This window comes from Prionailurus bengalensis, chromosome B4, assembly GCF_016509475.1.
Source record: "Prionailurus bengalensis isolate Pbe53 chromosome B4, Fcat_Pben_1.1_paternal_pri, whole genome shotgun sequence".
Classification (NCBI taxonomy): Eukaryota; Metazoa; Chordata; class Mammalia; order Carnivora; family Felidae; genus Prionailurus; species Prionailurus bengalensis.
The window spans coordinates 130693428-130717212 of NC_057358.1; the positions used below are offsets into that span (position 1 = coordinate 130693428).

Sequence of the window (23785 nt, forward strand, 5' to 3'; positions counted from 1 at the left end):
CGAACTCCCGGGCCGCGAGATCGTGACCTGGCTGAAGTCGGACGCTTAACCGACTGCGCCACCCAGGCGCCCCAACTCTCTCTCCCTCTGTTTTATGAGCTCCTGGAGGTTAGGGACCAGGGTGGCTCTGTTCCCACAATCTCCCCGCATCAAACACATTGCCCGGCACTCAGTGCATTTCCAATAAGCACATTTTGTATTTGTTGAATGAATAAATGGTTCTCAAAAACTGTTGGCATTGTCTCTGACAGTGTAAGTGCATGTGGCATATTTATATCAGCCAGTTCATTCTAAGGCAGTTTTCATCCATTTATTCATCCATGTGTCATTTCCATCAATATTTACTTAGTACCAACTGGATGCTGGGGATGCAAAACTGAACAAGAAAAGTTGCCAGCCCTCCAGTAACTTAGTAACTTGGGGATAGGGCAGGGCGGTGGAGACAGAGCCTGGGCTGAGTCAGGTGTGGGTGACTGGTCCTCCAGTTACTCAGTGTGTGACCTTGGGCAAGTCATTTGTCACTTCACTTCTCTGAGCTCCGTGCGGGCCAGCTCCTCTGTAAAATGGAGATAAGCAGACACATCTTGCAGGGCTATTCTGATGCGAACACAAATGAACTAAAGTGCGTAAAAGCAGAGCTCAATAAAGAGAAGATGTTATTTTTATTTTTATTTTTATTAGCTGGGTGGGGCATAAAGGGGGAGCCAGGTCATCTACCTGGTGGGGGGGGAGGGGAATTAGAGAGGCTCTAATACATGATGAAGTGCCTTTGAGGCAGGGTGGGTAGAGGTGGGGGCTTGTTGTGTGACAACAGAGGGACTTTTGGGGGGGATCTGGATTGCGGTGTTTTGAAAATGAGCATCTCCTCATGTCTCTCTCCCAGGGGTGGAGGAGGGGGGCGCACACCACCTTCCCTTCTTCTGAGAACAGTTCAGTTTGTCTTTGGAAAGCCCGAATGCACCACGCCTCCCCCACTCTCGTCCCTGTTCCCATGCTGTCCCCTCCCTACCCCATCCCAACCCAGCTGCCAAGCCTATACCTCTGTTTCCCCTTTCCTCTCAAAACTCAGAAGAAAGGAGGATTGGAAGCGTCTCTGTCATCCATCCAATGAAATTAGGAGCTGGCGGCTGTGGTTCTATTGATCACCACTCTCCCCTCCCAACCTCCGGGAGACTTGTACCCAGGATGGACAAGGCAGGGATACGAGACTTAGCAACGACTTGGAGATGGATGGGGACCCGGAGGCTACCTCATGTGGCCTCCATCCTGGCAGCGCCCTTGAGGAGGGGCCCTGGTGGACACTCTCTCCAATGTGCCCCAAGGTCATGTCAGTGGGGGCCAGTTTCAACGTGTATCAGTGGTGTGAACTTCAGTCTCTAAGCCCACGATTCAGTAGAAAAACACTGCAAAGTAAACATCTCTTCAAGGAAGAAGTGGCAGGATATTGAAGGGTTGGGGCTCTGGGAACCTCACCGCCGGGATCTACATTCCAGCTCTGTCATCTTGGACTGATGAACACAGCTCAGCCTCAGTTTCCCGATCTGTAAAATGGGAATAATAATGGTAGTTCCTTCCTGGGAGCTATTATGGGGATCGTTGCAATAACAAGGGGGGAGCCCTTAGAACACTGCCACGTCCAGAGTGCTAACATGGTACGTGTTGACCGTTATGATTAAGACTTGGTGGAACCCCGCCGAAGCAAGGGCTGGAGTGAGATGACAAGGGTCCAGAAAAATCGCCAACCTCCCTAAATCCCTCTTTCTGCTCTCTGAGGACTCAAATGCCTTCGCCAGGGAGCAGTACCTTTCACTGCGTGGCAACAGAGAAGCTTGTGGCAGAGTAAAGAGAGCCGGGCCTCTGCAATGGGCAGCCTGTGGGACTCTCAGCAATCACCCGGCCATGGGTAATTACCTACCCTCGCTGCACTTCTGTTTCCTCACTTGCCAGACCGGGACCCCCGTCTCCACAAGAGAGGGTAGGACCTGACATCTCAGCATCACCTCCCCTGGTTCGCTCTTGTCCAGGCCACCCCAGTGACTGGTTACTGCTGCTGTCTCCTGACGGGCCTCTGTCTCCCTGTTTGTCCCCATATAGGCACCATATAGCTTTCCCCATATAGCTTTCAGAAGCTTGCTCTGAAAACCCAAGTCAATGAACTTCCAATGTCGCTGCTTTCCTTAGACCCTCCAGTGGCTTCCAATATCCCCGAGTGGGTCACTCTCATCCTGGCCTACAAAGCATGTCTCTCCCATTCACTCGGCTCCCTCCCATGTGCCTCCTGCTGGGAACACCCCAGGGCCTTTGCTCATGCTGTTCCCGGGCCCTCAGCCTGGAATGTGTTTCCCCCAGATAGCAGCATAGCTCATTCATTCTGCCCAACTGTCCCCTCCTCTGAGAGTCCCCGCGCGGCCACCCTATCTCTCACGGCATTTCCTTTTGGGCGCTCCCTGTCCCCTTCCCCTGCTGGATATTTCTGCACAGCACTTATCAGGGCTTGACAAACGTTTATGTATTTGTTAGTCTATTGCTTTTTTTTTCTTCTCATCAGGCTGCAGAGCCCAGAGAGGGGAGGATCCGACTCTTTGATCTCTGCTGGATCTCCGGCACCCGGCACAGTGCCTGGCTGGGTGTAGATAGTAGTTTTTGAATGAACAAGTGCAGAGTGTGTCCAGGGATTAACATTGTGAAAATGGGCCTGGTCCATTGTAGGTGTTTGATAAAGGTGAGTTTTTAATCCCTTCATTATCAAACTAGAAAGAACACTGGAAAAGCAAATACCCTTGGGAGGGGCAACACGTTGATTTCAATTCACCTGGGATTCCTGCAGAGGGGAGGACTAAGCTGGGGGGTGGGGAGGAAGGCAGGCCGAGGGCCCCAGCCACTCTTCCCTTGCTAAGCAGTTTTGCCTCTGGCCAGCTTTGTTTATGCCTGTGTAGGATGATTCTCCAGGCAATTGAATTGAATTACCCTTTTCATTCTAATAATCTGAACAGAATTCAGATGTGGTATTTGATGATGTCTTGTCTATTGAACGACCACAGGACTGCCTGGCACGTTGCAGCAAACGACCATCAACTTGAGGGCCGCCGTGCCTCCACCAAAGTGCCAATATTTCCGTGGAAAATCCCGGTCATTTACAGTTTATGTCTCAAAAATGAATTTTTATTTCATTGGCTTAATCTTTAGAGTTATCGGAAACGTGTGTTTATTCCCAGGGAGACTTCAAATGCAGGATTCTTGTAACAAGACCAGAGCTGGAAGATTTCCTGAAGTGGGGGAAAGAAACGCGCTCCCTGCCTGGCTGGAATTGCTGTGTGTATGATGCCCTGCAGAGAGAGAGAAGAGAGCAGGCTGGATGCCTTCCAAAAATCAGAAGGGAAGCTGATTCCTACTTGGGAGGGTGTTAAAATCTTAAGGGCAAGGCCAACAGACCGAGGGGAGAAAGTGAAGGAGAGAGAGAAATGTGTGAGTATCTTTTCCATTTTTTTTTTTTTTTTTCTGTTTTCTTACAGCCAAATGCCTGGAAACCTGCGGCATCCGGCAATTCCCTGGCCGCGGCGTATAGTAAGCACTCAGGAAATGTAAGTTAAATTGGAGTTGAATTTGGCTGATGAGGGTTTGGAGGCAGTGTGAGCTGCTGTGATCTGATTCGACCAAGTCTCTCCCCGCACTCCCATCCCCCTGGTGCATTCATATTGTCTAATAATCTGTCACAAATAGCAACAGCACTGAAGCCTTTCACTGTGTCACAGGGAAGGATCCAGCCCTTCCCAGGGGATCTCCCCCGGCACAGGAGCCGGCCCAGCTCTGCCCACACACTGGGTCTCTGAGTCAGAAGGGCATGTTTTTGTAACTAATTTTACTACTCTTGTTTCTATCCCATTGGTCAAACCCTGCTAGCTTTTTTTTGGGAAGGGGTCTGCACCAGCTGAGATCCCAAGATTAGTTATATTGATAAGGAGAAATTTCTCTGACCAGCCTCCCATCCCGCTTCCTCATTTTCTGCCCTTAGACAACTCGAGAAAGATAGACTGCACTGTAAACAGCATCATCACTGAAACATCTCCTGGCAAGAGCTCTTGGAATCATAGATAATTAGTGAACTTGTAGCAGCCAGCTAACTCAGCGCCGATGCAAAGCTACTCGGTTAGTCACCGTAGTATCTCCAAGTAAAGGGGTTACTCCAAGCATCAGTTATGGACAGATGCGACTGACTTGTACTGTCCCAGTCTTTTGTGGGCATAGCAACAAACAAACCAGACCAAACTCTTTGCCCACTTGTGACTTATATTCTAACGATCCACATTTGTCTATCTATCTTATGCAGTGACCTGAAATGACACAGACAATAAAATTACAAAAAAAAAAAAATATCAGGATCAAATAATATGTCAGTGAGAAGGGAAGGTCAGCATCAGAGGAGAAGAAATACCACTAGGCAATTCATAGGGTCCTATCGAGCTGCCAGTGCCAAGTGGGAGCTTTGGTCTGAAGCTCCCTGACGGCCAAGGTAGAGAGGGAAAGTATATCCGTCACACGAGTCTCATTTGTTCAGAAAGGGATATCGGTACTTTCCCTCTTTCTTCTTATAATAAAATCCATTATCTAATCATATGACCTTATTTAAGCCTTAGAATGATCCTTTGACTCAACTATCATTCATCTTAACCCCATGGTACAGATGGAAAAAACTGGGGCTTAAAAAGCTGTGTACCTTTCCCAAGGTCTTATCTGGGAAGTGGCAGAGGTGAGGTGAATTTTCAGGCGGTCTGACTTCAGAACCAGCGCCCTTAACCACATACGGTTGGCCCTTGAACCACGCAGTCAAAAATCTGAGTATACCTTTCGACTCCCCAGAAACTTAACGACTAATAGTCTACTGTTGACTGGAAGCCTCGCCGATAACATAAACAGTTGATTAACACAGTTTGTATGTCATATGTATTATATACTAAAGAAAAGAAAATGTTAAGAAAATCCTAAGGAAGAGAAAATACACTTACAATGCTGTACTGTGTATGTGTGTATACATACATGTACTCTGTGTGTGTGTGTGTGTGTGTGTACGTAACTGGACCCACACAGTTCAAACCTGTGTTATTCAGGGTTGACCACTTCACTGTCTCTCCCCCAGGGCAAACTGAAAAAGTACATGAATGGCCCTTGAGCAAAAGCCTAATTGCCCTGGGAGATGGTCTCCTGCCAGAGATCTGGGAGGAAAAAAAGAGAGAGGCACATCCATGTGAAGTGGGAAAATAACAGTGGGTATGAAATTCATCAGCTTCTAGGCCCAAGACATCCCAAGAATGGGAAAACCAGAGCTGTTAGGTCCCAGGTTCAAGACGGCCCGGGCTAAACTAACCTGATAATCTTGTACCCATTTCCTGTTGTCATAAAGGCAGAAATAAGTGAAAAACAATCCCCGCTAGGTTGGCTCTGCCTGTTCTCAGGCTCCAGCCTTGCGAGAGAGCCTCAGTAGGTCTGAAAGAGGGGCTGTAGTGCTGGGGTAAGCAGTCGGGGGGCGCTCTCCAAGGTGCTGAAGCAAGAGGCTCTTCCTTTTCTTTCCAGATTGGTTGCTTGCCTTCAGAGTCACTACTCCTGGTAACCACATGAGTGGAAAAAACAAACAAACAAACAAACAAACAAACAAACGAAACAACCCCTCCTCGAAATAGGAGACAAACTGCATGACCAAGTTGAGAAAATGTGCCAATTTGTAAACGTTCAAGTTTATTTACGGGCGATGCCAACCCTGAGAGGTAGCATAGGGTAAAGGTACAGCATGCGTTCTGGAACCAGACTGCATTGGCTCAGCAACTCACTAGCTGAGGGACTTAGGGCCAATTTGTTAAACCTTCTATGCCTCACTTCCTCACCTGTAAAATGGTGGTAGTAGTAATAATAATAATACCCCAGGAAGATTTGCTGTGAGGACCAAATAAGTTCTAAGTCACTAAGCATTGTCAAAAGTGCCTGGCAAATAATAAGATCGATATGTGTGTTTGTTAAGAAACATCTCTTACAGCAAAATTGCTTGGTAATGGGGTCATTTCTGGGATGATGAGCCCAGCAGAGTCACTTCATGCCATTGGGTGAATCCAGCCTTAGGGGATGCGGTGATGGCAGATGACATAGAAAATAGTATCTTGCTCTCATCCCTCTCTATCACATTTACATGAAACACGAAAGGCCTGTGCACCAGATGCAATTGCCTCTTGCATCTTGGACTTCTGAGCCCAATGATTTTCTAAAACGTTGAATTCTGTTTGCTCTACAGTTTTTAAACAACAGCTGTTCATCCACCCCAGAGGTGGCAGCGAGTCTGTGTTGGGGGATGTTCAGTGCATACCCACCTCCCTTGGCTCCTCACGGGGATGTTAGGGGGTCTAATTAATTACTGTTTGTAAAGCATTGAGAAATTCTCTAGTGAAAGTTGCTATAGAAATGCAAGTTGCTGTATTATGATTACATGTACTTGTAATTGTTTGCAAAGTTTACTTATTGGGCAGGGAGAGAGGGAGAATATAGTTTTTTTTTTCCTTGATGATAGTGGATAATGCTTTGTAAATTGGCATTTATGGATGTCAAATCACTTTATGGAGATGTATCTTCAGAGCTACAGGGAATCTCATAATAGGAAATGTACATTGAGGATTTCTTCTTTTGCTTTTGTGCCTCTCCCTCTTGTAACTCCTTATTTCCACAGTGAAACTAATGTGAAAAGAAAGAAACATTGTAAGAAGCAATCATGTGTATCCAAACTTAAAAAAACCCAGTACATATTTCTATACAAAATTTCCTACATAGAGCCAGGTGTTTTTTTTTTTTTTTTTTTTTTTTGCCTAGAACACTCCTCCCGTTAATTTATGCTAAAGGTTGAGCAACATTAGGTTGAAATAAAATTTTGAAGGAGAAACGAAGAAGGTTAGGGATACATGTAAACTCCAACAATTAAAATTTTGTGTTGGGTGCCTCTAAGTCTTGGCTTGGCTTTATTTTGTTACATTGTGTGAAATGACTAATAGCAAGCTAACATCTGAGAAATGTCTTTCCATGGTTATACATGCACTTTTTTTTCTTTATTATCTACTTTCCCTGAGTTTATAGGGAAATACCTATTTTATGGGTATGATTGACCACTATATGAAACCTACCCACCTTCCTCTAATGTATCTGTTTCCTAACTCAAGTGTGAGATTAGTGATACCAATCTTGACGTACTAAAAAGATAAAGCTGACTGGAATTAAAAGTTAGCATTATATAGAGGCAGCGCCCAAGACCTTGTTTGCGAGCTGTTTACATGGTGATGAAATCTGCATCAGATAAGAATGCTATCAATGCTGCCATTAGCGACTCCCCAGCCAAGTTTTATCTATAGCCTCACAAAAATTGATTTGCAATCAGTTATATTTGTTTTTTAAAATCCCATAAAATCTAAGAAGCCTATTTTAGTCTGTAAAATGGAGCAAATAATTGCCTCTTTTACATGAATAAAGTGTAAAATCCATACCTGGACTAATGGCCATTTTCTTATTCCTCAGGAGGCCCTTTGATCTCAAGCCACACCATACACCCTGTAGATTTTCTACTTTTCTGCTCGTTTACGAATTTCTAAACTGAGTTTGGAATTCTCATCGACAATCCCTGCCGTGTTCTGCTACCTAGCCCCCACCCTTGCCAGCTGCAGACACTGACCTTCTCTGCTCCAGGGTCCCCTAGTATCTTGTAGGTGATGAGATTTCTCACACACTAATCCATAAAGAAAAGAATGAATGAATGACCTGGGGCTTACTTCTTGAGGGCAGGCACTCTTGTTTTTATATTTGCTCGTAGCCCTTGGTATGGTGGGCTGATGGCAGGGGACAGATAATGACACTACTTATCCAAACCGTCCCGTGCACGTCCGCTCACGATGGCTTTTGTTCCTAGAGGATTAGCCATGTTGCAAATGATCAATAAGTCAAATAATCCTGGCAGATCTTCATTTAAAATTCTTAGAGATGCCATCACTTACTTAACTGCATTCAGTCCTATTGATTTACCTCTCACATCCTTCTGCTTTTCTCCCTCCCTACTGACCATCCTAGTCTGGGCCACCACTGTCTCTCACCTGCACAGCTGCGGTGGCCCTCTCAGGTCTGCCCGCAGTCATTCTTGCTCCTTCTTACCTCTTCATCTTCATTGCAGCAGAGGGGTCATTTAAAATGCAAGTCTTATCATCCTGATTATGGGATCCTTAAGACCCTTCAGTGGCTCTCATTGCTTTAAGGAATGAAATAACCATCTGCCTTTGTCTCTCCCTCCACAAGTCTTGCTTCACTGTCTTTACTCTAGCCACTCTGCCTTCCTTCCTGGTTCTTAATTATCTCAATTTGTCCCCCCCACCCCCACCCTGCCTCAGGACCCTTGCACATGCAGTTGCCATTGCCTGGAACACTCTTCTCTTCCTCACCTTTCACCTGATTACCATGTCGTCCCTTAAAGCCCAGCTTCCCCAGGCTAGCTAAAGTTTTGCTTACACACTCTTTCTAACTCCCAGGGCTTTTTCCTTCCTCACAACATAGTTTGTAGGGGTGTGTGCGTGGGGGTGTATGTCTAAGCTCCACGGGAGCAAGAGCTGGGTCTGCTGTTTGCTCCCCACTCTATTCCCAGAGCTTAGAATCCCCTGGGACAACATAAGGATTTAGAAAAAAAAATGTTGAATGAATGAGTAACTCTAGAATAAATTTAAGATCTTTGTCTAATAAAGTAGGAGTCAAGGAAGAAATTTATACGCTCAAGTGTCTGCTTTCCAGCTGCTGGGAAGGTGTGCATCACCCAGCTCTACTCTCGGCGAATCCTTGGTATCAACCTCAGAAATGATGCGATATTTTTCCCAGTATAAGTTCAGCCCTTTATAAAATAATTCCAGCACACCGTGGCAGGTGTCCAAGAGGTCCATAATTGAATGCAAATAATTAAAAAAGAGCACGTGATTTCCAAATTAAGCAACAGAAAAAACAGTACCGTACAATTGTACAGTGATGATTCTGTATCGGTGAAATAAATAGCCCAGAAACCATCGATGTGGAAATGTCCTAGGGCCCAGCGCTCTTGGGAATGTGAAACAAGCCTCCTCCCTCACTAGGTTCCCGCTGGCGTCTCTGGTTTGTCTTGCCGTCCACCCCTCACACCTTCTGTCCAGCACAACCTTGCTCAGAGCGCCCCCCGCAAGTCCATGCCGGAAACGTGGTTCCTTCTGCTCAAACTGCCTCCCTTTCCCATCACCTTCTTTGCGTTTCCATTTCTGGGACCCCAGGGCAAACATCCGTTCATCACTTCCCTGTCCAACTAACCCCTTATCCAACAACATTTCCTTATCCAGTTGAAATTTTAATGTTTCCTTCGTTGTCTGGGTAAATGGCCCGTCCACACCGTCCATCAGCTCATGGCAGAATCCAGGGGATTGTCCTTGCTCCTTTCTTCTCCCTTCAATCCCAGGCACATCCCATCCATCAGCAAGTCCTGACGCAAGTCTGGTCCTTTCCTCCTACCACATCCTCCTGATCTTAACCACCATTTTCCCTGCAGAGGTTTCCCAATGGGCCCTCTCTACTTTGCTTGCTTCATTTCAGCCACACTGGCCTCCTGCTGTTCCTCAACACAGCGGGCACACTCCTGCCTCAGGACCTTTGCACTAGCTGTTTCCTCTACCAAAAACACCTTCCCTAGATAGTTATTATTTATGTATTTATTATTTCCTAGATATTATTTGGTCTCTCGTCTCCTTCAGGTAGTTTTTCAAACATTCCTTCCCACTAAGACCTTCCCTGTCTATTCTATGAAATATTGCAAATTCCCTTCCCCAGAAACACTCTAGCCCATGTCCCCAGTGTATTTTTCTCCTTAGAACTTGTCTCTGCAATGTGTAGGCTCACTTCATGGGTGTCCACCCTGTGCTTAGAAGGAGTCTGTGCTTGGCTTAGTGCTCCGTGTTGCCGACTCTGATTCCATTAGTATCTTCCTAATTTTTTAAATTAAGTAGGCTTCATGTCCTGCATGGACCCCCAACATGGGACTTGAGCTCACCACCCTCAGATCCAACCCTGAGCTGAGATGATGAGTTGGACGCTTAACCACCTGAGCCACCCAGGCACCCCAAGATATCTTTTTTTAAACAAGGACCCTGCAAGTTCATTTTGACCTTGGTCCCACAAATTAGGTAGCTGGTCTTAGCAACGTGCTATATCTTTGACTTATTTTGTTGCATCAATCCCCACTGGGGAGTGAGCCACAAGGGCAGGGGTCCTCACCTCTTTTGTCCATCACTGTAACCTTAGACCTAGAACAGATCTATGTATGGGACAGATGCTCAAGAAATATTTGTGGGGCGCCTGGGTGGCTCGGTCGGTTGAGCGTCCGACTTCAGCCAGGTCACGATCTCCCGGTCCGGGAGTTCGAGCCCCACGTCAGGCTCTGGGCTGATGGCTCAGAGCCTGGAGCCTGTTTCGGATTCTGTGTCTCCCTCTCTCTCTGCCCCTCCCCTGCTCATGCTTTGTCTCTCTCTCTCCTTCAGAAAGAAATAAAAAGAACATTAAAAAAAGAGAGAAATATTTGTCAGTCAATGAGTCCTGGTTACACCAGCCAGAAATTAAGGGAGTCACCCTTGACACTTACCAACTTCCTTGGACTCCCACGTGCAAGTTCCATCCGTTTTGTTCCTTAAATGTATTTTAGATCTGTCTACTCCTCTCCATTTTCTCAGTACCACCCTCAGCCAAACTACTTGGATGCTTCCTTGTAATGTGCTTCTTAACTGGTCTCCATCGTCCCCATATGTCCCCTCCAACCACTCCCCATAGTTGCTACCTTCTACCTGTAGAGCCCAGGATGAAGGTCAAAGTCCCTGGCATGACCTCAAGGGCCTGCTCGAGCTGGCCCTGTCTGCCTCTTCTGCCATATCCTGCCCTCCGTCTTGGCAATGCAGCCTCTTGGGCCTCCTTTTGGCCCTGCGAATACACTGTTGTTTGCATGCAAACCCTTCTGTCCCCTGTTTCCAGAACACCTTTCACTCCCTCTAGCTCTTGCTCACTCTCATCCCTTTCCTGAACCCCTGAGTTAAATCTCCCCATTATTCGCTATCACAGAGGCACTCTCCACACACCCCTTCTCTGTAAGCCTTACAATAGCAGCCACTGGACAATGATTGGTGTGCTTTCTTTTCTTTTCTTTTCTTTTCTTTTCTTTTCTTTTCTAGAGAGCGTGAGCATGGGAGAGGAGCAAAGGGAGGGAGAGAGAATCTCAAGCAAGCCCTGTGCTCAGCGTGGAGCCCAATTCGGGGCTCCATTCATGACCCTGAGATCCTGACCTGAGCCAATATCAAGAGTTGGAAGCTCAACCAACTGAACCACCCAGGCGCCCGGATGTGTTTTCTTGATTGTTTTTTTTTTTCTCTCTCTCTTTTTTAAAATTTATTGTCAAGTTGGCTAACATACTGTGTAGCGTGCTCTTGGTTTTGGGGGTAGATTCCCATGATCCATTGCTTATGTACAACACCCAGTCCTCGTCCCAGCAAGTGCCTTCCTCAATGCCCATCACCCATTTCCCCCTCTCCCCTCCTTCGACCACAGGATTGTAGGGTTACAAGGGCAGGGACGGCACCTCTGAGGTCTCTGCCCAGCGGGCCGTCAGCAAGCACACGGCAGGTGCTCAGTAATGCTGCTCAAGTGAGTGAATGTGGGGCAAGATGCCCTGCTGAGCAATTAATTTAGGTCGGGTCTTCAATGGCTAGTTAACTTTCACTGAGTCCCGAGTCCCGAGGAGGCAGACAAGCCTCAGGCCATGTTCCTGGCGTTAAGTTAAGCAAGCGGTAGGGCCAAGAGGCAAAGTTGCCCCCATGCGGGGCACGGGGGCTGGGCTGTCTGCAGAAATCTTTTGTTATGCAAACACAAAGTTGGTCCCCACGGTATTTCTTTCCTTTTTTTTTCCTTTTCTTTTAAAAATGTGGATGAGTTGCTAACATGGATAAATTGGGAGGTTTCACATGAAAAACTGAATATTTGGCTTCTTTTGACAAGTTGAAAGACCCAGCCTTTGCCAGACTGGCCCGTGGATCCTTACTGTGCAGGAGGAGGAAACAGTTGAGAGAAGCAGAGAGGCAGGCAGAAAGTGGGGGGAGGAATAGCGAGGGAACCTGAGTGCATCACGACTGAAGGCAGCTGTGGCTGGGGAGAGGAGAGGCCAGAATGCTGGGGCCTGGGCCCGAGACTCCTGGGGTCTGGTGTAGGAGGCAATAGAAGTGAGAGCTGTTTCTGTGGGTTAGGAATTGGGTCGTCTCTAGGGATTCGTGTTCTTTAGGGATCAGGAGTAGACATTGGATTATTAGAATTCTTTTAATTCTTTGACTAAGATGTGACTTTTTTTTTTTGCAGAGTTGAGCCACTTGGAGCTTTGTGATGTTTTAGGACTCCTCAAGTGCATGCGTTTATGACAGAATAGTTCCTGTAAGGAGAATGTCGGCGCTCCTACCCGAGGTCTTGGTTAAGTAATTCAAGTCTGGACCAGGTGAAGCTTTCCTCCACCCCTTCAGCAATTGCTAGCTTCTTGACATCCTGGCCATCAGTTTGGTTAGGTCCTATTTTGGTACCCCACCCCCCTCGACGTGGTAATTCACAGTTTACATTTTGTCTCCCTTCCTTGGCCAGAAGATTCTGGAGGATAGGGACCAGCTATGTTTTATTGTTCTTTATAGATCCAGCCCAGAGCTAAGACCATACCTGCTGGCACATAATCAGTACATGTTTTTTTGAACAAATGAAGGAGGCTTACCAATGGCCGTGATTTACTTAAGACTTCCAGATCTCTCTTTAGCTAGGTCCACACCAAGGGCTACCGGAAACATTCAAGCAGCATAGAATGGAACAGTCTGACAGATAGACTCTAACTTGTTACCTCTGGGAACTAATTTAACTCAGGAGCTGAACGTACCCAGGAAATGGTGCTGGGCTCTTGCAATTGACTTTCTTATAAATGATTCAGGGACTGGAAAGGCTGCGTACTGGTGTGTGTGCTCATGATTCTAAGCTGGCCCCCAAATTTAGACTCATCCTTGACTCGTGTTATTCTCATAACCCACATTCGATCCACAGCAAATCTTGTTGGTTTTACCTTAAACACACAGCCCAAATCCAACCACTTCTCATCACCCTCCCCATCCCCCAGCGTAAGCCTCGTCCTCGCTCATTGGGACTGGTATAATGGCCTCCTGACTGGCCTTCCTATTTCCACTCTGGCCCCTGTGGTCTGTTCCCCACCCACCAACCAGATCACTACCCTGCTCCACTCAAAGCCCTCCAAAGGCTTCCACTGTGCTCAGAGCAAAAGTCAAAGAAAGCCCTTTCAGTCTGGCCCCTGCTGCCTCCCTAGCCTCCCCTAGCTCCAGGAACTCTGGCCTGTTTGCACTTCCTCAAATGCACAGAGCACATTCCTGTTTCTCCTGCCACACGAGGCTCTGCCCCAGATATGTGGCTCTTCTCCTCACTTCCTTGATGTTCTTCCCACTGAGGCCGCCCTTCTCCGGCCTTCCCTACTCAGATTGCTCCTCCCCTGGCTGCCTGTCCCCGGCCTCCTTCCCTGTTGAATTCTCCAGAGCACTTACCTCCATCTGACCTATATTCTGCTTTTTTGTTTGTTTCTTGTCTATCTCCTGTAGCATGAGGGCGCGTCACGAGGGGGAGGACGTTTGTCTGCTCTCCTCACCATTGCAGCCCAGCGCGGGGCACAGCGCCTGGCACAGAGAAGTGCCGGACAGCGACTGTGGATAATGGGGGCCGCGCCATGTGGCACGAACCTCGTGGCGAGATGACCGTGTATGCGTATGCGTGTGGAATGTCTGTGGCTTAGTCGTGGAGGATTAGTGCTGAATTCTTGCCTTGGTGCCTTCTTTAAGGGAGATCAAGTAGCTTTGGGCAAAGAGAACCCAGGCGTCCACGTCTGGGGTCCCAACAGCGTGCGGAGAGGAGGTTAGGCTTTGCGGTTAGACCTTGGGATACACAGAACCTCAAAGCAAAAGACTCTGGTCCCGGAGAACACGTTTGGCTCATGTGTCAAGGACAGAGGAGCATAGTCTGGGTTCAGGAAGCCTCCGCTGGGGGGCAGAGGGGGGATGGGGGTGGGGAGAGGGGTGTGGAAGCTGCTCCAGAAGTCAGGCTGGGGGACGCTGGGCTGGAATTGCCTGCAGTTGTATAAATGGTCCCTGGGTTGAGGAGCTTTTGGGACTAGACATTGGATTTATAGTCTGTGCCTAGAATGTTTTTTCAACTTGTACAGTGTTTTTCATTTTCATAATCTTAAACCTTTTTTTCTTTTTTTAACTGGATGATAAGATTGGCCTGGGGATGGGCAGTGCTGTAACAAGGAAGAATGTCCTAAAGTTTGTGTATTTCTTCTGCCCTGACCCAGGGAGCCGAGGCTTCTGGTTCCAGAATATCAAGCCGGCGCAGAGATCTCTGGGACCCTAATGAAGCAGGCAGATGGTGAAATCCTGGTATGGTTCTGGTGCCCGGGGGCACAAAGCAATTCTCAAATTCTTGTCCTCTTCCAACTGCTCTCAGTGCCCACGGCCCTACAGAGATTCAGTGAGACCAGGGACTGGCATGGACTTTGTGCCTGCGGGGAATGAGCCCATAGACTTGTCATTTCTAGGGGGCCGTCCAGATGTCCCGCTTGGGCTGTCATATGTAAGTGTATTATGATGGAGTATTACAGCATGTCCTGGTTTGCAGTAGGGTGCCAGCACGGTCCCTGGGAATCCTTACAGAACAAACGCAGCGAATAAGAACAAAGACTTCACAAAGCCACAGGAGCGAACCAAAAAAAATGTCCCATGAAGTTGAGTGCGGGCAGGTGTAAAGGGAAAATACTCTGACCTTTATTGGGAGGAAGACGGGCACTGGGATGTGGATTTCAAACCAGGACAAGAACCACGGTCAGGGCGGATCCCTCCCGTAACACGAGGGGACCTGCTGTCCTTGCCAAAAAAGCAGGGGAGGGGTGGGCACCACTGGACAGACTGTTAATGAGGCGGGGGGGAGGTAAGCCAAGCAGAAGGAAACACTCACCACGTACTGGGCATTTCATGTCTGAGAGCACAAGAAAAATACTTGGAATGGTTACTATTGTTCCCATTTTACAGATGAGGACAATGAAGCTCAGAAGCTAGATAATTTACTATCTTGCAGCTTCCGAGTGTTGGGACGGAGTTCAGACTGAAGCCTGTCCTCATCAACCATCTCTCACCTGGTCCCTTCCTTCTTCTAGTACATTCATACCCAGGGCCTACCGTGTGCCAGACCCTGCCCAGGTACTGGGTACCCGGCCAGTGGCCAAAGCAGGAATGTTCTGCCCTCATCGAGCTTCCCGATCCACGGAGGATGTTGACAATGAACAAAGCAGAGCTGATAATCACAGCTGGGATAGTGCCACAGAGGAAGTGGTCAAGGTGCAGTGATGGGGAGAGAATTGGGGGTGGGCTCTCCTTGGGCCGGAGGGGGGGCGGTCAGGGACAGAGATAAGATAGAGCCCAGCGTGGGAAGGGCTGAGTGGGGGATGCATCTGGGCTGGGGGAGCAGCAGTGACTGCCGGGGAGCGAAGGGGTCTGCATGTCACAGGAGTGAGCAGAGGGGAGAATGAGTCGCAAGGTGTTTCTCCAAAATGCACGCCCTTTCTGCCCTAGCGCGTGGCTTTGCCAGAGAGGAGCTCCTGTCGGAAGAGGAAATACCACCCTGCCCGGTGGGTAGGAAACTTCGGGCCTTTGGGAGTGAAAGAGACGATGGGGGACGGAAAATACCCACTGCTTCCCAGTAGATGTAGACAGAGTCCCACTGAGAGACTCCTAACGCATTGTTAAGGCAAACCGGGAAGGCAGGGTTCCATCCTTTTGATGGGGAGGTCCTAGACAGCAACCTGACTTCTCCCCGATCGGAAAAGAGGCCGGGGTGGGGCCGTGTGGGAGAGGGCGTGGGCAGAAGCCCATCTACCATGGAGATCCCGCTGGCATTTCTCGAAGAGGAGAAAAGGAGAGGAGGAAGGGAGTTAACGCTGGTCAGATGGCTTCTCTGCGGAGAACTGTATGCTAATGTTCCACAAGCCTCACTTCCTAGAGGCCCTCCAGGTCTTCATCTTACAAGGGAGAAACTGAGGCTCTGAAAGGTTAAAGTAACTTGCCCAAGGTCACTCAGCTAGTAAGGGTGTGCTGTGCCTTCTTGACTCAAAAAGCCACACTCCTTCCTGTGGACCAGGCTGAGTAGCAGCAGACCAGCCAGGCGAGGGAGGGAGTGAGACCAGAGCGGCAGGACCCAGGGCCACTGTAGGGAGGGGGTTGATGGCAGGGTGGGGGGAGAGAGACGGTGAGGGGACAAGGGGACGCAGGTGGAACTCTGATGGACTGGGCTGGGCTTTGGTTTCTGCGCCAGACTGACTTGGGTTCAAATCCCCCCTGTGCCGGTTTGCTAATACCTAGCAGGTAGAGGGAAAACCTTGACTATCCCAATTCCCCGTGCTGCCCCTCCCCCAGCCTGCTGCCCCAAGAGGAGGCCCCCACGGCTCCTCTTGCCTCGGCCGCCTGAGTAAGCAGTCCTCCAGAAGAGCCTGACTCATTCGCCTTGGCTCCCTTCCACCAGAGCTCCAGGGAGGACAGTGGCCCAGTGGCCCCGTACCTTCTAGCGTGGTCTGACTACCCAGCCTCCTCTGGGAGCCAGAAGGGGACAATCCCCTCGGGACTCTGCGGCTGGTACCTGCAGAAGCCTCAGCCTCCCAAGTTGCCTCTCATCACCCAGCACGCAGCTGTGCTGCCTTATTGTATGTGCTTGTGTGTTAATGTGTCACTGTCCCTCATCAGACGGTGAGCTCTTGCAGGGCAGGGATGAGCCTGAGTCATCTCCCGTCCCTGGTGCCCATGACAGGATCTGGCATAACACGCGGGCCGCTCAGCAAATATTTGTCGAATTCCCTTCCTAATCGAACAGGAAATTTCCCTGCCCTTGCCTGGGGACGATCACCAGGGGGGAGACAGAGTCCCGTGGCCTCGGCTTCTGTTTGCTACCTTCACCCCGCTGCCGCGACCCTTGGATGCGAGGCGCACAAGGCATCTGCCACATTCCGGCATTGTTTCCTCCTAGTGCTTTCGTTCCAGCCCATTCTCACTCTCTGTCTGGGAAAATCACAAGGAAACTCCACGTTTTGCTCCTGGAATTCTTGCCAGCGTGATTCAAGCCGAATGGAGCACATGGCACCGAGTTCCCACACAAACAAAGACGTTGCCACTTTCAGCGCGGTGGCTTCCTTCCTTCTGCCGGCCCGGGCCCCCCGTCTTGCCCAGGCAAGAGGGGCAGAGTGCACGCGGCCCGGTTCTCACCTACAAGGCCCCCCATGGTGGGTGCACCTACAGTTGGGCGGTGGGTGGTGAAATAAACACAGAGGCCATCTGCCCAGGGAATGCATCCCGAGCCCTATCCACTCCCCACTCACCCAGGGTTTCCTGGATCAGATGTCTTACCAGTGTTTAACTGAGCTGTGCGCCTTGGAGTCAATTACCTACTCTTTCTGTGCCTCAGTGTTCTCATCTGGAAAATGGAGATGGTCACAGCACAAGATGATTAGAGGATTAAGGGAGATACAGTGAACGTGCCGTGCAGCGCTCGGTAGACAGTGGGCACTCAATAACTGCTGGCCACGATGCTGCTGCCCTGTGTCGGTGTTAGCACATGTTCTCGGAGCTCAGGCCTTCGCGGGGCCGTGCGTTCCTCGGCTATAAGCCCCGTGACCGTGAAATCAATCACTTTCGTGCTCGGCGCTCCCAGGCGCTGCGTGTGAGAGCAGGATTGCGTGGAGGCTCCCGTCCAAACCCAGCGTCGAGAAATGGAACAGGGAGCTGGGCGGACACATCGATTAGGCACATTCCTGGCTCGAGTGTGGCTCTCTCCAGTCCCCTCCCTGCAGGCTGGCGAGCAAAATTCAGGTGCTGACCTCCTGAGAACACCCCTTAGGCTGAAACCTATCGCCCCCTTTGTCAGAGATTATGTGATCTCCAGGGAAGAAGAGGTGTGGCATCTCACCTCTGCCACTTCTGAACTGAGTGACTTGGGACAGAGGACTCTCCCGTGCCTATGATGCCCTCGTCTACGAATGGGGTTGATCACTGCCCTCCACGAAGGATGTCGGGGTGGGGGGGGCTCGGCACCGACTCGAGTGTCAGGGGCTTGGCTGGGGTCTGTGCTTAAGAGCAGCTGCCCCTTCACCAGTGATGCTGCTGTCCCCAAATCTCTCAATTTTAACTAGGGTCCCCCTTGTGAAGGCCTGGGTTATCCCCACTGGAAACCTGTTTTGGGAACTAGCCCCCCTGCATGTCACCGAGGGAAATGGGCATCAAAACTGATGGCGCCCTAGGTGGGGGGGAGACCTGGCCCAGACCTTGTCACAGGATGAGCACCTCTGGGATGAGAGGCCAAGTGGCCTAATGGGCCAGGGACTCAGACCGGCTGGATTTGAGCAGTGTTTCCACGCTCACTCCCAGTGGGGCCTTGACAAGTTCCTTAACTGTTCTGAGCCTCGGTTTCTTCACCTGAAAAATGGGTGTGATGATATCCCTCTTTGTGAGACCAGAGAATTAATGGCAGCTTATTAATTATATTCTAAGGCACTATTCTAAGCCTCCCTGTGAGGTCATCACATCTATAAATAGCCTCACCTGACAGTTGGAGAAACTGAGGCACAGAGCGGTCACTAACTTGCTCAGGGCCACTCGTTCATCCCATTTCCTGGCGCGGTCCCTGCTCCTTCCTCTACTCTCCTCACATTTCCCCAAACTCGCCGGGCGAACCCACGCCTCTTGGCCTCTGTGTTCCTTCTGCCTGCAGTGACTGTTTCCCCACCTCTGCCTGACTCAATCTGGTGTGTCCTTCAGGGCCCAGCTCAAGTGTCTCCTCCTCCAGGAAGCCCTCCTGCCAGGGCACTAGAGGTAGGTGCTCCTGTAGCCTGGCATCCCCTTGACGCAGGCTCACACCCCCTGCACAGTTACAATGGATTCAATCTCCAGAGCACTTTCTTTCTCCCGGGCACGTGCAAGGCCATTCGTGCCCCCTCTGCAGTGGGGTTGGTCTTTTCTCCACCTCGTGGCTGGGGAGACGGGAGCTGAACTCAGGTTCGCTCCCCAGGAGGCAGCTGGGAACGCATCCCTTTTAACTCGGCTCTGTTCTGGGACCCTGGCCTAGGTGTGTCTTTGGCCCCAGGGCCCTACACCACGGGGCGATTCAAACAATAGCTGTTGAATGAATCCTGAGCCCTCAGGATGTGTCTCGAGAATAATAATAGCTAAAAACCAAAAAGACCTCAATCAAGGACCCCAGGTTCCCATCCCCCCGGCTGGTTCAGGCAAGTCCTGATCGGAACAGAAGCCCCGCAAGAGCAGACCCCTGGGTGCATCTGTCAACACGTGCCTATTCCAGGGTCTGGCTGGAGGAAGTGCTCAGAACGTACAAAGTGACAGGGAGATGTATTTCCCCCTCGCGGGTGACATCTTGGACGGCCCTGCTCTCTGTGGACCCAGTCTGCTTTGGGGCCCCTAAATCTGAAGGTCTTTGCTTTCGGCCAAGGGGTACGTAGAGGAAAGAGTGATCCCTGCACGCCCCCAAATCAGAGAAATTGGAGGTTTGATGAGTGCTTCACGCACACAGAGAAATGACAAAGCGATATAAGAGTGAGAGCCTTCAGAATACCCATCTTCTCCAGCATCCTGCGTTTTTTTCTTTTTAGAGCAAAGCCCTGTAATATTAATAAACGGCGGCGAGAAGGGAAAAGTGACTGTTTCCTTTTGACATGGCGAAGATCACAGGGCCTGGAGGACCTTTAATCTTTATTAATGTGTCTCAGGGGGGCCTCTCCCACAAGCTGTGGGAAGCAGACATGCAACGAGTTTGCTTGCTCGCGGTCCTCAGCATCCCTGGGCGCCTCAGATGACTGCCTGGTACTGTTCAGAGTGCAGCAAAGCCACGTCACGGGGACCCGCTGTGTCCCAGGCAAGAACAAGGCAGCCCTAACCCAGCTCCCATCTGTGGGGGGCTGGATGACAAGGGAAATTCAGGACACGGGCCTCAGTCACATGGGCCCGCTTCTAACCAAGGGCACCGATGCCCTGAAGAGGCTCAGAAGGAACCAGGCTGTCAGTTGCAGGGATGAGCACAAATCATGCCTAGGAGGGGCCACACCTGAGTCCATTAAGGAGCACGTCCAATAACCGACACCCTCATTTCCAAGGGCTCTCCTCCGCACTGCCTGGCCAACCGCTTCTTTCCCGCCCCTCCTTCCCTCTGGCTGGGCTGTGCACCAGGGGGCCAAAAAGGTCTGTAACTTGACACCGTGCAGACCTAATTCCACAGACCTAGTGAGCCAGGAATTGCAAGGCGGGTTCGGAGCGCACAACAGAATTGAAAAGTGTTATAGTAAGGATAGAAGAGCCCAGAAAGTTGCAGGGTCTCTCTGTCTCTCTCTCTTTCTCCTTCTCTTTCTCTCTCGCTCTCTCTCTCTCTCTCTCTCTCACACACACACACACACACACACACACACACACGTGCGCGCATGCTGAGAAACCGAGAGGCATATTTTGACATTCATTCATTCATTCAAAAATTCTGAAAACCACTCGGTGCTAAGCACTATTCTGGGCACTGGGGATCCAGTGATGGGAAGGACCGCCAAAGTTCCTGTTCCCCCAGAGCTTACGTTCATCCCAGTGTTCTTGGGGGGAGTTTCTCCAGTGGCCAGGGTGGCCCAGGTTAATCTCAAAAGCCATGTTACAAGACAGAGGGGGCGGGCACCATGTGCGCCCTCACTTTCCGGACACGGGATCTAAGCTCAGGTCAGAGGCCAGCCTGTCTGAGGCCACCCGCTAGGGTGGGGGACCAGGATGGGAGCTTGGTTTCCAGGCCTTTTCTCTTCCTACTCACTGCTCAGAGGCTGCGAAGAAGCCCGAACTGAGAGGCCGGTGCTATCTGGGAGGAAGAACCCGGTGAAGTGTGCTCAAATAAAGCATCCACCTAATTCGATTATGTTTGCTAGACTGCAGCGTAATAAAACGGAGTTCCTCATAAGCATCATCTCCTAATGTTTACAGAACAAGAAAGCAGAATTAAGATAGGAATTTCCAGGGAGAGAAGCATGTGTTTTAGGCTGAAACGTAAAGAGAATAGACCCGGAAGAAATCGATTCCTGATTTTACAACTCAGCTCGGATGAGGGGGTACACTGGGCGGCTGGCTCCTTGGGGAGGGCCTGGAGGATGCCCCCAGGTGGCTGCTGGGGGTGGAGGTTCCCACCGGAAGGACCCCAGGCGGGGCAGAGGGGCCAATGGGAGGAGACGCCTTATCGGGAAGAAGTGTTGGCAAAGAGAAGCCTTGGGGACCTGCCTGGGTTTGTTCCAAACGCCTCCTCGCTCCTGTCCTCCCAGCGCCCACCGTCACATGCAGACAGAGTGATTTTTCTAGTAAGAGTAGAGCCTGGTGATGAGCATGTGGGTCCTGGGGCTGCCTACGTTCGAAGCCTGGTGTGCCCCTTCCCACGCTTTGTGACCCCAGGCAGATTACTTGCCCATTCTGGACATCCATTTCCTCACCCACAAGTCATGAAGCTAGAATGAGCCCATGTGCATGAAGCACTTAGAGCGGCACCTGGCCCCTAGTAGATGCTGAATTAACAAGAGCTGCTCTCATTATTTTAAATCTGCATATACCCCTCCCTTTTCTAAAACGTTCGTCCGTTGCCCTCAGGGGAAAGCCACACTTCCCAGCCTGGCAGTCAAGGCTTTTGGTGATCTGGCCTCTGCTTCGGACCCCTTTGTCCACCCTGGAACTCACGACTCCCTCTTTTGTGCCTCTGCTGAGCCCCCTGTAGAGTTTGGTCCCTCGAACTGATTTCATTGTTCTGCTCCCGTGGCCCTTGACCTCACTCGACAGTTAGGGCCTGGCCCTCGTTTCTAAGCTCCGAGTCCTGTCCAGGACGTAGCACTGCGCCTCAGGCAGTGGCTACTGGGTGAATTTGGCCATTTAACGGGGAGAAAGTGCAGGCCAGGAGCGCTTGTGACCAGTTATTATTATAAAGTAAGCACATGCCTGGTGATGGGGGAAATGTTAAGTCCACGCAGAAGCTTGAGAGGCTGTTCAGATGATTTCCCTGGTTAAAAACCCTTTGAGAGGAAGAGCCTGGGGAGGGAATACTGTGTTTTGCCATCACATTGCCTCTGGATCAGGGAGGAATAAAGCGAGGGTTCATGTTTCTCCTTCGAGAAATTAGGTCACTGGGTGTTGTTAAAGTGTGCCTTACAGAGCTATGCTAATCAGTTCTCTTCTGGCCTAAATATCTGGTAATTATCTTGGTTTTTTTTGCTTTGCCAGACTCGGCTTCCTAAAGCAGTTCATCTACGCGGCTACTTGTCAAGATCTTCAAGGGTAATGTTAACTACGACCACCAAGTGGCAAAGCCCGCCCAGTGCCTGCCTGGTGCCGGGCACTGTTCTAAGCGGTTCAGGCGCACGGACGTCTCAGATCTCTGCACAATCAGGAGGAAAATGATACTACTGCTCGCTGCTTCCGGGGCCTTTACTGCCTCTGCTGAGTTCCCGGCCCTCTCTTCTTCCTCGCCCCTGGCTCCCCCTGCCCACTCCACCAATTGTCCTGGCTACGCGGGGGCACGTGGCTTCCTCGGTATAAGCCAGAGCTCCACGGGGATCCAGCTCCCTGCCTCCCCACCCACCCCGTGACATCGGCCTGCCTCGGGTCCTTCCCCCCCCGCCCCCCACGCACCCTCTGAGGCCTGGCTGGAGTCTCGACTCTGCCAGAAAGTTCTGTCTGAACTCTCGTGGCACTCGGAGTCCAAACCACCTGCTTTACTCTGTGGCGGACCAATGGTCGCCAGCATGCGTGTGCGTGTGCACGTATGAGCACGTGTGTGTCCATGAGTGTGCGTGTGCGTGCACCCTCCTGTGATCACGTTCTTTCTATACTTAGATTATAGACCATTTGAACACAGGGATCAAGTCTCCCTCTGCCTCTCAGCCTCCATAGAACACTGATCTAACTATAAGATTCTCCTTACACACTTTGTTCATCCAAAAAAAAAAAAATCAATAATAAGCCTATATTAAACACAGTCCACCGTGTGCCAGGTACTGTGACCAGCCCCGGGGTGTTGGCCTAGACGGTGATTGACTATCTATGGGAGGGCAAACGTGGAAAAAGAATTTAAGGAAAAACCCAATCGATCCGGGGCAGTTCATCATTTGGCGCTCAAAACTCCACAACCCAACTTTTGACCTAACATACGAGGTTACATCAATTACAAATAACATTTACCTTGACATGTAAATACAGGTTCTATAGGCTTAACATCTTCTGACTAGTGGGTGTGTTTGGAGGGATCTATTTTTAAGTTTGTGTCTTCACAACCTGATAATCGAAAAGAATGATGATCATAGTGGCCAAATGATTGAGCTTTTAAAATAGGCTCTACCTACAACGAGTTCAGGGTCCGGAACACTCTCAGGGTAGGCCCTCTCATACCGACTTCTCTGAAGGAGAAACAGAGGCTCAGAGTTTAAGTCAGCTGTGAAAAGGGCAGGCCGGGCGGCCGGAATCGCCAGCCGGGTCCAAAAAGTGTCCGTTCTTTACGGGTTTCTATGTCTATGCTTCTGACGTTCTCAAATTATAGAGAAAGAAAGAAATGTTTTGACCTTGTGCTAATACGTTTTCCGTAAGGTCAG

General features: G+C 50.0%; 1 protein-coding gene and 1 long non-coding RNA gene across 2 annotated transcripts in view; one reads left to right on the forward strand and one right to left on the reverse strand.

Moving 5' to 3' along the window:
• Window positions 1–23785, reverse strand: part of CACNG2 (calcium voltage-gated channel auxiliary subunit gamma 2) — a 109858-nt gene that overhangs the window by 57048 nt on the left and 29025 nt on the right. The gene's annotated exons all lie outside the window — the stretch shown is intronic.
• On the forward strand, window positions 94–23411 carry LOC122473311. The gene is made up of 8 exons (XR_006294643.1): window positions 94–2722; window positions 3216–3581; window positions 12412–13848; window positions 14441–14718; window positions 15299–15479; window positions 15714–15769; window positions 17158–17410; window positions 17593–23411. It is a non-coding gene; the product is annotated as an uncharacterized LOC122473311 (long non-coding RNA).